Here is a 15,328-nt window from a genome sequence, read left to right as displayed (position 1 = left end):
ATCTACTTTAGGTTCCTCATATGTGACATAATGTGGTATTTGTCTTTCTCTTTCTGACATACTTCACTCAGGATGAGAGTCCCTAGTTCCATCCATGGTGCAGCAAATAGCATTATTGTGTTCTTTTTTATGGCTGCATAGTATTCCATTGCATTTTTATACCACCTCTTCCTAATCCAATCATCTGTCATGGACATTTGGGTTGTTTCCATGCCTCGGCTAATGTGAATAGTGCTGCAATGAACATGTCAGTGCATGTGCTTTTTGACAGAAAGTTTTGTCCACATATATGCCCAAGAGTGAGATTGCTGTGTCATGTGGTAGTGGGACTGTTTTGTCATATGGTAGTGGGATTGCTGTGTCATATGGTAGTTCTGTGTATAGTTTTCTAAGGTCCCTCCATAATGGTGGTATCAGCGTACATTCCCACAAAGAGTGCAGGAGAGCACCCTTTCTCCACACCCCTCCAGTACTGGTTACTTGCAGACCTTATAAATGATGGCCATTCTGACTGGTGTGAGGTGGTATCTCATGGCAGTTTTGATTTGTATTTCTCTAGTATTCAGGGATGTTGGTCATAGTTTCAAGTGCTTGTTGCCATCTGTATATCTGCCTTGGAGAAATATCTGTTTAGGTCCTTTGCCCATTTTTCCATTGGTTGGCTTTTTTGTGATTGAATTGTAAAAGATGTTTGTATATATTAGTGATTAAGCCCTTGTCAGTTGCATCACCTGAAATTACTTTCTCCTATTCTGTAAGTTGTCTTTTAGGTTTTGTTTTGATTTCCTTTGCTGTGCCAAAGCTTCTCAGTTTGATTAGGTCTCATTGGTTTGTTTTTGCTTTTATATCTGTTGCTTTGGGAGACAGACCTGTGTAAATATTTGTTATGGTTAAGGTCAGAGAATATTTTGCCTATGTTCTCTTCCTGGATTTTGATGGTGTCTTGTCATATTTTTAAATATTTCAGCATAGACAATGCAAGCAAAGAGGCTAAGAAAAGACTGTAGAATCATGTGTCCTGACAATGAATATACTAAATCCCCCAAAAAATGTTTGTAGACCAGCCCTTTCCTGGTTACAGGGAGAAACAGAATGGCATGATTGCATGACAAATATACCCCAAGTTTTTTCTATTCAAAACAATAGGGCAATAATTTGGGGATCTAATGGGGAATTTGGATCTGCTAATTATAATTTTCATAGGCTGAGAAAATGGAGAGGGACCTTTCAGAGAAATTCTAGCTGTCAAATACATTAGCATGCTTTGGGATTGGCTGGCCCATAGCTAAAATTGGGAAAGGGCCACTGCAGAATACTCAATGGAAATTAGGTGAAGCCTTACAAAGAGTTTCCTTATGAGATGCAAATTATACTTATGGTAACCAAATGTAATCATCTAGATGCCTTTGGACACCTCCCTACTTCATTCTAGCTGGGTTCAGACTTGTGTCTTTGCTCCTTATGTGCTTATGGTAGGACAGGAGATACAGCTCTCTTTGAATTCATGTCATCAGATATAGCATAGTCAATGCAGGAATTGTTATTTCCATCATGCATTAACAAATACAACAGGCATCCCTCTATTATGATTACTTCTCAACCTACTGCTCTCTGGCTATCTGTAAATCTTGTGGAACCTTGGGAACAAAACCCCACTTTACATAATATATTTCAAATGGCCCTCTATAGAGGAAAAAAATGATTGGTTTGTTTCTTGGAGCTCTATTTACTATTATTAGAATCATAACTTCACTAGCTATGGCTGCTACAGCCCTGTCTCAGACAGTTCAAACCCATACATTTTTAAATGATCTTGTTCTAATCTTGTCACAATTGTGTTGTGGGTAACATTCCTTATACCTGGTCTTCTGAGATGAATTGGATAGTTTAAAAAGATGCAATTTTTGAATGGGTTCAGAACTGGGGAGTATATGCACCCACAAATGGAACTCCCTTGTCATTGTAATATAACTACTTGAGATCACTCCTCTTAAGTTATTAACAGCCTCTACAATTTGGAAAAATTAAGGCTTAAGTTTTGGGTGTCTGAATGCTACCAACATAATGCTATGGTCAATATTATTCTATGCTAGATAGTTTTACCTTACACAAAGACATTCAAGAATTTAGCTCCATGTGATTGGACACTTCTAAGGGTCAGGTTATTCAAAGTATTTTATCATAATTTCAGGATTTTGATCCTCACACCTGGCTTGAAAATCCAAAGATTTCCTTTATTGCTGTTCTGTCACTATATTTACAATTTTTCCTTTGTTGTGCAGTCTGCAGAATCAGATTGATCCTTAGAAGCCAAATGAACACTCTGCAACCAAAGTTTACTATGGTGGTTCTTAGGCAACATGTAAATAATAAAGGGGAAGATGTTGGAGACCACTGTACTGATGACCTCTGAAGAAAGCAAACTTATTGGTATGTGCAAAAGCACAGGAAGCCACAGAATGCTGGTGATGGCAAACGCCAGATAAGCCTGTCTGCCAACACAGAGTTCCAAAGTGCTGGGTCTCCTGTCAAAATAAGATAAGGGGCTTATATGTTAACTACATTGTTCTTTAAGCAGCTACGCTATATCCTAGATGCATACACCTGTGATTTTCATTGCTATTAGTCTCCCTAAATCTCACTAAGTGATAGCTTTGATACTCCCAATGCCTGCTTTTGCTCACTTACCTCAACAAGTCACCTTCCCTAATAAAAGTCTTGTGGGATAAAGCCTAGGGACCTTTGTTAGCAGAAGAGAGTGCCTCCTTGTCCCCCCCTTTTAAAAGGTAAACTTACCTTGTGTGTTTTTTATGCCATGCAGTCTGTCTTTTAGGATCTGTTTTTGACCTGCAGTTCAGGACACAATAATGAAGCCCTCAATGTGAAGGAAAAAAGGTGATGGACAAATGCCAATGTTACCATAAAAGTGCTTAAAAATAAGCAGTCATGAACAGGCTTGATGCTCAGGAAAAACTTATGAAGCATAAGTTTCCTTAATATCAGCAAAACTCCAATATGTAAGAATCAAAGGTAAATATGGAACTAAATGTAACACAATTAAAAATGCATACTACTTGGAATTTCCCTGTGCCTCAGTGACTTTAGAACCCTGCTAGTGTCCATGAGGATGTGGGTTCCATCCCTGTCCTCATTCAGTGGGTTAAGGATCTGGCATTGCTGTGGCATAGGCCTGTGGCCATGGATGCCATCTGACCCCTAGTTCTAGAACTTCCATTTGCCATGTGTGTGCCCCCCATGAAAAGACAAAGAAAGTATGTCATACCAAATAGGCTAAATGTATGCAGAGAGAGTAGACAATTACATTCAGGGACATGCTAAGGGATTGAAAAGGAGGTAAGGTTTCTATGCTTTACTCAAATTTGTAAAAAAACATAGCAGCAGTAGACCATAATAAATTGTAAATGTACAATATAATACCTAGAACAACCACCACAAATGATACCCAGACATACATTGAAAAATGTTACAAGTAGGTATTCTGGCTGTGATGCAGTCTGTTAAAAATCCAACTGCAGCATCTTGCATCCTTGCAGAGGGGCATGTTCTATGGCTTGCCTGGCAAAGAGTGTTCAAGGAACCTGCATTCTCCCTGTGGCATAGGATTGCACCTGGGGCTCAGATTCAATACCTGGCCTGGGAACTTCCACATGCCCAGGGACAACCTTGTTTTTTTAATGTAGGTATATCAAAGCAGATTTTGAAATTCTCTTCAAGTAGCCCACAATCATAACAATGATTTTTAGAAAGCCATGACATAATTGTCATTAAATCTAAACACTTTACATACAACAACATAAAGAGATCATCAGAAATCGGAAAACATGATCCACTTACAGCCTGTTCAGAAGAAATTCATTTCAATCAAACAATCGAGACAGATTGAAAGGGAAAAGTGGAACAAAGATAGAAAGAAAAATTGATGAAAGAAAACCAAGAATACTTAAACCTATTAATATTAGATAAAGCAGATCAGAGAAAAGATAATATCATGGAAAGATACTGTATAATGATAAATGAACAAAACCCTAAAGAAAACAACACTGCAATCTGGGATGTCTTTGTTCCTGAACATGTGAAGTAAACCTAAAAGAGTGGAAGAAATAGACAAATCTAAAATTACAACAGGACACTTCCATATTATACTCAGTTCATAGAACTTGGCAGAAAACTAACAAAGATGCAGAACTCAACAATACCAGGAGTTCCCACTGTGGCTCAGCAGGGTAAGACCCATACAGAGTCTCCAGGAGGGTTTGATCCCTCGCTTCCTTCAGCGGGTTAAAGCTACCAGTATTGCCACAGGTCACAGACGCAGCTCAGACCCAACATTGCTATGGCAGTGGCATAGGCTGGCAACTGCAGCTACAACTTGATGCCTAGCCTGGGAACTTCCACATGTCATGAGTGCAGCTATTAAAAAAAGGAAAAATAAACATCACTAACCAAGACAGTCTAACTTTATAGTACATTCTACCTAACTCAGAATACACACTATGTCCAAGGGCCCATGAATCCTACACCTATGCCAAAAACTACACCTCAACAAACTGAAAGATTCAAAACCATGCAATGGGCTGTCCAGCCATAGTGTACAAAAGTAAGATAAGCAGAATAGGAAAAGCACCACACACTTGGAAGCTAGTCCACAGTTCAAGCAAGAATCTTTTCCCAAGCCCAGGGTCAAAGAACTGTCAAGAAAAGCAAAATCCTACCCTCAATCAAAGAAAAAAGAAACTACAGCCTATCAATTGAGATATAAATGCAGCAAAGCATTGCTGAGAGGAAAATTCATGACACAAAAGGCAAACTTTAGAAAAGATAAAATGGGTCTGTTACTAATCTAAACATCCTCCTCAAGGAACTACATAAAGAAAAAAAGGGCCTAAAGGATAAAAGGAAATCAATTTAAAAGTTTAAAAAATTAAGTGCAAGGAAAGAGAAACAAGACATTTTAATGAGGAGTCCCATTGTGGCTCAGTAGTTAATGAATCTGGCTAGGAAAGATGAGTTTGTGGGTTGAGTCCCTGGCCTTGCTCAGTGGGTTAAGGATCCGGCATTGCATTATGCTGTGGTGGAGGTTGCAGACATGGTGTGGATCCTGAGTTGCTGTAGCTCTGGCATAGGCCAGCAGATACAGCTCTGATTTGAACCCTAGCCTGGGAAGCTCCATATGCCACAGGAACAGCCAAAGAATTGGGAAAAAGTCCAAAAAAAAAAAAAGAAGAAATTTTGATGAATCAAGGAACTGATTCTTTCAAGAGATCAATAAAAGTGATAAAATCTAAACTACCCAACAAAAAGAAGGGAAAGACATTTTATAGAATCAAGAATGAAGTGGGCTTTCACTACATCCCTGCAATAATAATAATAGTAACAAAAATATAAATGTGAATACTATGAACATATAAGATTAAGACCTAGGTGATATGAACAAATTCTTCAGAAAGCATACACTGACACAGTTGAGATAACTTCTCCACTATAAATGATACTCAATTCTCAGGAGTTCCCTGGTGGCTCAGAAGGGTAAGGATCTGGCATTGTCATTGCAGTGGCTCAGGCCACTGCTATGGTGAGGGTTTTGTCCCTGGCTTTTGAAATTCTGCATACCACAGGGTTGCCAAAAAACTTACTTACATCTTATGACTAAATGTTTAAGAGAAGTCTGCAGACCTAGATGGTCAATACTGGAGTATTTTGCCAATCATTTATAGAATTAACACCGATTCTACATAATGAGATAGAAATTGCAAAATTTCACCAAACAGTGTAAGAATTAACATCTGTTCTCTATGATCACCTCGAAAACATTAAAGGGTGGGGGGCACATGTTCATTCATTTAATGAAGGCAGTATTAGCCTTACTCCAAAATTAGAAAAAAGCAATATAAAAAAAAGTCCAAATCCCATCATGGCCAGAGATGCAAAGAATCCCAGGGGAAGTATTTACTTGGAGATATATATACACAAGAGAGACACGCACAGAGATCATGATCACTGCCATTTGTTTCAATCATGCAAGACTGGTTGATAACTCTAAAATCATTGTGGATGGATTCAAACACTCTGCCATGTTAAATTGATGGAAGAGGAAAAAACACTTGCTACAACAGCCAGTGAAGAAAAAATTGACAAAATTCTACACTCAGTCTTGATTTGAACATGTAAAGTTTGAACTATGAATGGAAGTGAACTTCCTCCACTTAAAACACCTATGAAAACTCTATAATGATATATTTAATGATGAAAGGCTGAACGATTTCCCTCTAAAACCAGAAATGGAGTAAAGTGTCTGCCATCACCACTTAGTAATGGCCAGGAAGATCTAGGTAACATACTATGAGAAGATGTAAAAAGCAGGTAGATCAGGAAGAAAGAAAGAAAGAAAGAGAGAAAGAAAGGAAGGAAGAAAGAAAGAAAGAAAGAAAGGAAGGAAGGAAGGAAGGAAGGAAGGAAGGAAGGAAGGAAGGAAGGAAGGAAGAAGAAAGAAAGAAAGAAAGAAAGAAAGAAAGAAAGAAAGAAAGAAAGAAAGAAAGAAAGAAAGAAAGAAAGAAAAGAAAGAAAGAAAGAAAGAAGGAAAGAAAACCTTCCCTGTTTTCAGATATGATTGCACACCTATAAATATCCCAGAGGATACTAAGAAACTCACCGAATCAGAGAGTTCAGAACAGACACAGGATACTAGATCAATATACACAAACATGTACACCCAACAAAGGGAAACTGATATTAAAAATGCAGTACTGTTATGAATTGTTTAAAAAGAAGTGTAAATATACCAAATTCTGGGGCTGGGCATTAAAAAATGAAGCAAATATGGAGCTACACTCTGGATTGGAAGTATATCAATGGATTGGAAGATTCAAGGTATTTTCAAAATAATGGATTCTAGTCAAATGGCTCTTTGAGTTTCCGATTTAACGCAACTAATGTAAAAATCCCAGCAAAGCAATGGCGGCTAGAAGACTGCATTTAACTGGCAGAGACAGATATAAATTGGAGAGAAACAAGAAATAAAACCTTCCCTGTTTTATCAGACAGAATAAAGAGCTCAAAAACATAACCATGTTCTTACATCTATGTGTTTCTACACAAAAGTGCAAACACAATTTAATGGAGGTATGAGAATCTTTTGAGCAGGTGACTATCATAGGCAAAAAACAAAATGTCAATGTATTGAAATAGATGAATATCACACACAAACTACAACAACAAAAATTTAGGTATCACCACAGTGAACAATTACGTAAATTGGAGCAAGATTCCACACAAAATGTAAAACCTATACAAATCTTTGGAGAAAAAGTGAAAGTAAGATTTTTTTCAAATTTAGGATTAGGCAAACTGCCAGATTTGATACCAAATGCATTGTCCATAAAAGAAAATATTAACAAGTGAGTACAAACTGAGTCTAAATATTTTTAAAATTGTGTTCTTTGGAAATCTCTGTTAAAAGGATGGCAAGAAAAGCTAAACCTTAGAAGGAAGTTATCTACAAACCACACTAAGTTTTCCAATACAGATCAATTTCCATAAAACCACTTGAACCTCAAAAATCTAGAACTCGCTTCTTCATGAAAACACTAAAAGGCAGATGATGCTGGTGTTGTGGGAGGGGCCAGAGTCTCCAGGAAGACTGGAGGCTCTGGGCACCTACAGCTGGAGGACAAGACTCTTCCACAAAGGCTTCCAGAGCTGCAGGGAGGCCAGGGTCATGGCCCAGGCAGATGAGGACAAGGATGGGGAGCTTGTAGGGGGCAGAGCTGACGACAAGGAAGACAAAGCTCCCAATCACCAAGGTGGCCCACCGAGTCAAAGACATGAAAATCAAGTCCCTGGAAGAAAGAGATCTCTCTCTTTGCTCTGCCCATCAAAGAATCTGAGATCATCGACTTTTCCTGGGGGCATCCTTCAAGGACCAGTCTATGAAGATGATGCCTGTGCAGAAGCAGAACTTGCTGGTCGGAGGACCATGTTCAAGACATTTGTCACCACTAGGGATTACCAAGGACACGTTGGTTTTGGTGCCAAATGCTCTAAGCTGGTATCCACTGCCACCCATGGGGCCATCATTCTGGCCAAGCTCTCCATCATCCAGGTGCAGTGTGCCAGCTCCTGGGGGACAAGATTGGCAAGCCACATATCATCCTTTGCAAAGTGCCTTTCCACTGTGGCTCCATGCTGGTGTGCCTCTTCCCTGCCCCCAGGGCCACTGGCATTGTCTCAGCCCCTGTCCTAAGAAGCTACTGCTGATGCTGGAATTGATGACTGCTACACTTCTACCAGGGGCTGCACTGCCAAGCTGGGCAACTCTCCTGAGGCCACCTTTGATGCCATTTCCAAGAGTACAGCTATCTCACTCCTAATCTCTGGAGAGATGGTGTTCTCCAAGTCTGCTTCTCAGGAATTCACTGAGCACCGTGTCAGTACCCAAATGAGAACCTCTGTGCAGAGGGCCTAGGCTTCAACTGTGTTCACCACATAATTTTATATTAGAGGAATAAAATGAATGAAGCTGGAAAAAATCCAACTCAATAAAATATCTAGTCAATGATTAATATTGAAGGCTATCTGAGAGTTTATTGCATGTCCTGTTTGTTGCATTTCCCCAGGAGAAAAAAAGAAAAAAAAAAAACAATTCCAAAATTTAAAATCACCCAAAACAAGCAAACAACAAACACAAACTAATCCAGATCACTAGGCTTAATTAATAATCAGGTGAGGTTTTTTTACTTTATCAAATTCTCCATTACTTGTTTTTTCTTCCCAAAGCAACTTAAATATGATCCTTTGCCACAGAGAGTAAAGTAGCACAATATTAAGGATACCTATATCAGAGTTCCTGCTCTCTCTCAGCAGGTTAAGAGCCCAACATGTGTGCAAGGATATGGGTCCCATCCCTTGCCTGCCCAGTGGTTAAGGATTAGGCTTTTGAGGCAAAGTGAGGATTGTAGACCACAGATGCAGCTCAGATCCTGCATATATCACATCATTGCCAGAGCAGCTGCAGCTACATGTGTGCACCTAGCCTGGGAAATTCCCTATGCTGCACTTGCAACCCAAAAAGAACAAATACATGCACAATAAAGGTTCCTATGAAGAAAGCTATTGTTGCCTTCTGTAGTGTATGTGGGTTTTTTCTTTATCTTATACATAAGTCAATAACATGCATATAAAATGTGGTCTCCTTTCATTTGATTTTAAAATAATGGATTTTTACTATTTTACATTGTGTATAAAACTTTAAGACTTCTCTCATTTTGCCCTTTTGCAGCAAGGAGAATAAAAGCAGTTGGCATTGAAAACAACCATTACTTCCATGATAGGCACACTGAAACAGAAACAAGCCTTAGGAGTAAATCTGTTAAGAAGCACGTGTTTTCTGCTTCTGCTTCATGTCCAGCACCATACCATCATTTTTTGTTTTGTGGCCATTCTCAGTAAATCTCCCATGACTAGTAGGTAACACACTTGCATGAAGACTTGGTACCTGAAACTCACTTTCTATTTTCTGAATCTGTGTCTATGAATTCTAGGACTTGCCTTTTATATCAAAATACATGTAGATAGGTTTATATAATAAGAACAAGTCTACGCCTTTTACATACTGGTTTTTAAAAGACAAATGCTACTAAATGCATCAAGTCCTTTACCATTTGTGATTGTCTCCATGGAAACACTACCTGGTGAGTAGATATAGCATAATTAATGGCACATTGGACTAATTAGAAAAGTATTTTCCCTCTACTTCACTTCAACAGGGTATACATAACAATGTTGATTGATATTTGTTCTCATACCCCAAAGTAATTTTCAAAAACATTTCACTTTTCACTATCATAGTCAAACTGAAAAAATACTGCAAATGTTGTAACGAAACCATAGTTTACCATAGTTTTCTTTTGTATTATGCTACACAACTCTCTTACCAATGTATTATACCAATGTTGTATATACTAAGGAAGAATTAAAGCTACAGATGTTTCTATATACATTTAACCGCTGAAGGAAAAACCACCCATGTGAATATCCCAAGTATTTATCAAAATACTCCAAGATGTCTCCAGTCCCCCTCCCAGACACCCATGACCCAGGGCTGAGGTGGCACATAAAGAACCCAGCTGCACAGGAAGGAGCATCAGAACCTTCTGGACAAACACGATGGCAGGCAAGAGTCCTCTGGGAGTGCAGCAATCAGGGAAGAACAGCAGAAGCAACAGCTGCTGAGGGTCTGGGATGGCATCATGCTACTCCAGGGGAGCAGCCCACTGAGGTCTGTCCAAGCTATCACCAAATCTTTCCGAAAGTTACTGTTGGTTGTTGTGATTGGCATCGAGCTGAGCAAAACACATACAGGGATACTGGCTATCCTTTGTACAATTTTACTTTACCTCTAGTTGATTTACAGTATTCTGTCAATTTCTGTGGTACAGCATAGTTACCAGTTATTCACATGCATTCATTTTCTCACGTTATCCTCCACCGTGTTCCATCACATGTGATTAGATATGGCTTCCTGTGCTATATGGCAGGATCTCATTGCTTATCCACTAAAATCTAAGAGTTTGCATTCACCAACCCTGACTTCTTCATCTATTCTACTCCCTCATCCCCTCCATTGGCAACCACAACTGTGCTCTTCAAGTCATGAGTTTGTTTCTCTTCTGTTGACAGGTTCATCTATGCCCTGTGTTGTATTCCAGATATGGTGATATCACACGGTAATTTTCTTTCTCCTCCTGACATACTTCTCTTAGTATGTGTGTCTCTAGCTCCATTCATGGTGCTGCAAATGGCATTATTTTTCTTCTGTTTTATGGCTGAGTAGTAGTCCATAATGTATGCACTGTGGATCTTTTGCTGATTGTTAGAGACCACTGAACTGCTGAACTCTGCCGAAAGCAAACTCGGTAGTGCAAAAGCACAATAAGCCAAGAAATGTTTGTGATGGCAAAAGACAGATGAGCGTGCTTGCCAATGGATGCAGGGTTCTGAAGTGCAGGGTCCCCTGTCAAAATAAAAAGGGGCTATATAAATGAACCATGCTGTTCTCTAGGCAGCTGCACTATATCCTAGAGGTACATATCTGTGAGTTTTATTTCAAGTAGTCTCCCTATATCTCACTAAGTGATAGCTTTGACATTCCCCAAGCATACTTTTGCTCACTAACCTAAACAGGTCACTTTCCCTCATAAAAGTCTTGTGGGCTAGAGTCTATAGGCCTTTGTTCAGAGGAACAGAGTGCCTCCTGGTCCCCCACTTTTAAAATGTAAAAAGTGTCTGATGTTTTATATTCTGTGTTATACATCTTTCAGGACACCCATTGACCTGCAGCACAGGACAAGAGAAGAGTGGTGTCCAACCTGGGGCTGGAAGAGAAGGTCAGCTATGAGTTGAAAAAGAAAAAAAAAGTTCTGCCAGGAGAGGGAGGAAGTGAAAGTACAGAATGCAAAGTGGCTAGTCTGGCACTCCATGGAGTCTCAACTGTGAGCTGGCAAGTAGAAACTGTAAACCAGGATAACAATGGAGATGAGTCAATCACAATAAATTACATAATATATTCAATTGCTTAAAGATATGTTGAAAGAGTCCAGGGATTTGATAATAGAGTCTAAGGTAGCGGCATTATTTGACACTGTTCTAAACATAACCCTTGGTCTCCAGGTGAAGGAAGTATGGAACCAGAATGTTGGGATCATGTGGGAGAAAATTTAAAGCACACCCATCAGTCTGGGGCCTCTCTTTCTGTTTCTGTTTTTTCCACATGGGGACTAACAAGGACATTTTGGAACCCTTGTGGGAACATAAAGAAAAGATCATGTCTTCTGTTCCCCCTCAACCTCAGACTAATCCCTTTCTTGATGAGAATTTAAATAAACCATTATCTGTGAAAGTAGCACTAACTCCCTTTCCATCAGCCCTAAAATCTGCATGCCCTGTAACTATTTTCCCTGACGCTTAAGTCATAGGGCAAAATATGCATACACACAACCCTTTTGACTTTGAAGCTCTTAAGCCTCTTCATGATGGTATGATTCAGAATGGAGTTGCAGCTCCCTTTACTATGAGCATGATAGAAAGCATGTGGACACTCCATCTTCCCCCATGGAATTGGCATATGAGGGCCAAAGCCACCCTAGATGGTGGAGAATATTTCATTTGGAGGTCTATTCTATTGGACTTCTGTCAGGAACAAGATGGTTTAAGTCAAAGAAATAATGTTCACAATTCTTTTGAAATGTTGGTAGGGACAGGGCCCATTCTTGACCTGGAAAATCAATCCTTGGGCATAGGAACAGCTGTGTGTAGGAGTCCAATGGGCCTGGATGACACTTCCTGATTGGGAAACACCCAAGCATCGATTGTACAATATCTTCAAGGCCCTACAGAACTTTATCCACAATTTGTGGACCACCTAACTGAATGGGATGGTGCCAGGTGGTACACTCTCAAGCAGCTGAGATGTCAATGAATCAATTGGCATATAAAAATGCCAATCACGGCTGTAAAAGGGCAATGGCCTCTGTAAAAATTCAGGGGGTATCTCTGAATTTGTGAAGGTGTGTCAAGATGGAGGGAATACAGGTCATACTCAAAGAGTGCTTGTTACAGCATTAATAGGAACACACTTTGAATCAGGTCTCTTTTGTACCTGACAGGTTTTACACAGGAGAATCTTTTTTTATGGCTAAAACTTCAAACTTAGAAATAGGAGGTCTCCATTTTGCTTGTTTGTATGTGTATGGCATTGCCAAAATTAATTCATAAACGAGCTCTACTTAACTGGCTTAAAAGAAATTAAGCACCTACATAAATTCTCAATATACATAAAGTAAATCCATTTTGGGTTCATGTGACCTGGAAAATATTCAGTAGTTGATATTCATTACTATTAAAGTTTGTTGATCAAAAGAATATATATATATATCTTTAGAGCCATCAACATTTAGTATGCATGATAAAGTATTATACCTAGATTTAATACAACTCAAATGAGATATTGAGGCTTCAGTTACTGAATAAAAACTAAACTCATTTAAGACTTAATTGTGACATTTGGTGACATCCTGAGGTGTCCTGTAAAAAAAGTAGGAGGTGTGTTTTCAGTAAAAAAAAATGAAGGAATAATGGAATTACATGTTTATTAAGGGAAAAGAAAGTAAGTCTCTTATAGCTTGTTACTCTAAAGGGAAAATAGTGGACAAAGTAAAGTGGATACAGAAAATAATGGAAGGTTTGTGGGAAGTGAACAATGAGAAATAAATCTTATACATTGTCAGGACTGACTAAGTTTAAACTTTCAGTAAACTACTTTTAACAGTAAACTAATATAAAACCTGAATTTTAATGTAGTCTGTCTTAAAATAAGGTTTTCTTAAAATATTGGTTTTAGTAAGAGATTATATGAATTTCCCTGCCTTTAATTTGTATGTGCTATGAAAATCCTTTGTCTCATTCATTAGACAAATAACTAATGTTAAAGAATAATCTATGATTCTTACCATGTATTTTTATAGTATTCCATATATATAATATATATATTATCATATATATGCATATGTGTATATATTTGTGTTTAGCAAATTTGTAAACAAAGAAACAAATAGTTTGTTTACAAACTTGCTAAACACAAATTACAGGGGAAACCTTGTCAAATAAAAAATGGGATGGAAAATATTATTCCCTCCTTGCCAGAATTTTGCCACCCTAATGCCCTTGTAACATGGTAAGAGTCTGCTCCTAAATAACAGAAGTTAGGATAAGTATGCAATAGCTGTAAATACCACAGTCAGGGCTATGGGAAGTCCAAGAGGGCTGCTTGCTTCTTGCCAGCTCCCTGATGAAACCAATGAAAGAAAGGGTTGAAAAATGTGTTTTCCATTTGGGACATACTTTCTACAGTCCTAATAAGGCTGTAATGGGTAACTAAATGAGGGTACTTAAAAAAAGAAGCCCTTTATCACAGACCTCGTTGATATAACGACCTGCTTGTGCTAGTAAGGCTTTTGCTAAATTTTGTCACGTTTGGGGAATTTTACATGTCACTGATATCCCTTATAATCCCCAAAGACAAGTAATAGTAGAAAATGCACATCATAAATTGAAACTCCAACTTAAAAAAGCAAAAGGGGGGATGAAGACGTCTCCTCCACCCTCACAAGATTATTGAGAGAAGTTTGCTTACTTTAAATTTTTTCATGTGCAGTGATCAAGGAGTAATGCCCATAGAACAGCATCATGGCCAGCATATTCCTGGTACCTCCCTATTAGTATACTGGAAAACACCTGAAGAAAACATATGGGAAGGTCCTGATGCTTTAATAACTTGGGGTAGAGGTTATGCTTGTGGTTTCCCATAAATTTTGGCTGCAGCTTTCCAGATTCCTGAAGATGTACAAAAAGTGACATGAAGGAAGGCCACCTGTCACATGACTTCTGACTTATGACACTAGGATCTAACCAAATAAGGATGATACCAGCAACCATCTGAGGATGACAACAAGAACCCAAGATACCAAGCCAATAACCTGGGTCCAAGTGAAGGAGACACTTAACATGGCAGAAGAATCCCTGTGTCAGGGAAAGCTACCTATGAATCCTGAAAATCGACACACTGCCACCGTTATTGTTATCACCCTTGCAGTAACTGTGGCTAATGGGGAACAATACAGTCATTCCTAGACCTCCATGATTGAGAGCTATGAGAGGGGAGGATAAACCTCCGTTAGTATACGTAATGATATGCAGTTCCTCTCACATCCAAAAATGTCTACTTTACCAGATATGCATTTAGAGGGTGCCCCGTGTAATTACACAGGACACATGGTACCCCAGCCTTTTTGTCTTAGCCATAATGCTACAATTTTGCCTTGGAGTGTGCCTACACATAATCAGGTCTGTTTGATAGAAACTCCAAAAGGAACAAGGCAAAAAGTCACTAGGTTGTTGCTATCAATGCTAAGTATTTGCAAAGGAATATAGTCACTAGATGATACATATTCTAAGCCGTCTGAAAAGATTGCTAAACAAGCCCTTTCCTGGATACATGGAGAAACAGAATGGGATGATTGCATGATGAATACACCTTGAGTTTTTGTTTTCTGTTTTTCCTATTCAAAACAATAGGGCAATAAGTTGGGGACCTAACAGAGAATTTGGATCTGCTAATAATAAAATTCTTAGGCTGAGAAAATAGAAAGGGGGCTTTCAGACAATTCTAGGTTGCAAATACATTGGCCCACTTTGGGATTTGCTGGCTCAAAACTAAAAATTGGAAAGGGACCGCTGCAAAATAATGGAAATTGGC

The 15,328-nt window shown here is 38.8% G+C and overlaps 1 protein-coding gene and 1 pseudogene across 1 annotated transcript in view; one reads left to right on the top strand and one right to left on the bottom strand.

Moving 5' to 3' along the window:
* Positions 1–8,482, top strand: part of LOC110257951 (small ribosomal subunit protein uS5 pseudogene) — a 36,584-nt pseudogene extending 28,102 nt beyond the window's left edge.
* The window catches only part of LOC146394372 (heat shock transcription factor, Y-linked-like), a 455,151-nt gene that overhangs the window by 376,512 nt on the left and 63,311 nt on the right, over positions 1–15,328 (bottom strand). The gene's annotated exons all lie outside the window — the stretch shown is intronic.

Source organism: Sus scrofa, chromosome Y, assembly GCF_054392235.1.
Source record: "Sus scrofa isolate SSC_HxYL_T2T_F1_AM1 chromosome Y, Sscrofa_HxYL_maternal_Yorkshire_Landrace_v2.0, whole genome shotgun sequence".
Classification (NCBI taxonomy): Eukaryota; Metazoa; Chordata; class Mammalia; order Artiodactyla; family Suidae; genus Sus; species Sus scrofa.
This window is presented reverse-complemented; position numbering and strand designations above follow the sequence as displayed.